This window comes from Wasmannia auropunctata, unplaced genomic scaffold (genome assembly GCF_000956235.1).
Source record: "Wasmannia auropunctata unplaced genomic scaffold, wasmannia.A_1.0 LD336061.1, whole genome shotgun sequence".
NCBI classification, from domain to species: Eukaryota; Metazoa; Arthropoda; class Insecta; order Hymenoptera; family Formicidae; genus Wasmannia; species Wasmannia auropunctata.
Genome location: NW_012026829.1, coordinates 1,642,636 through 1,643,424, shown reverse-complemented (window position 1 = coordinate 1,643,424; position 789 = coordinate 1,642,636). Strand labels below are relative to the sequence as shown.

Genomic DNA, 789 nt, shown 5'->3' with positions numbered 1-789 from the left:
CATTATAAAACGCATGGCATTATTAAATTGAAGATATTTGTAGTTCGCATTTCATCGATCATGGTTATTTAACGATTTACTTACAAATTAATCAACGTGACAACATGATGCAATAAATTTACATTTCTGCGGCGAAAAAATTCGCGGAGCTTACTCTTCTTTGCAGTGTTCATTAAAGCAGAAGTATTTCTTAGCATAAGCATCATGATACTTTTCTTGAGTGATTGCCAGTTTACTCTTTGTGATATTAAAAATATTAAAAATTATTGTACTCTGTTAATTCAATTGCTTTACTTCGGTCTTCATCGAAGGATATTTATACTTGTAAGCAAGCCTATATGCGATTTTTATTATAATTTAGAGATCATTAATCGAAGTTCGCAACGTAGGATCTTGCCGGCAGGACTCTTCGGTATGGCATCAACAAATTGCACACCGCCATGCAGCCATTTTTGCGGCGATAGTTTCTCTACAAAATAAATTAAATTGCTTGTTAATGTATGTACAGGTCATCGCTCGGATCGCCTTTATTATTAAAAAGCAATGCCCAGATGGGGCAAAATATTTCCGCGCTCTTGCTGTGCCGTATAATTATATCACAGAGACAGCAGGGATAACTAACAATTTTTTTTATCAAAGCGTTTAATATTATCACAACGCGATGTCACTAATAACTAATAATATTGTTAATAATGTGATGTAATATTGAATGCTGTTACTGTATCATTCCTGGCATCATGTTTTACTAATTATTGATTTAAATTAGAATGTGATAACGCATTCGTACTA

General features: G+C 33.2%; 1 protein-coding gene across 1 annotated transcript in view; it reads right to left on the bottom strand.

Moving 5' to 3' along the window:
- The window catches only part of LOC105450469 (luciferin 4-monooxygenase-like), a 6,172-nt gene that overhangs the window by 1,969 nt on the left and 3,414 nt on the right, over positions 1-789 (bottom strand). The gene's annotated exons all lie outside the window — the stretch shown is intronic.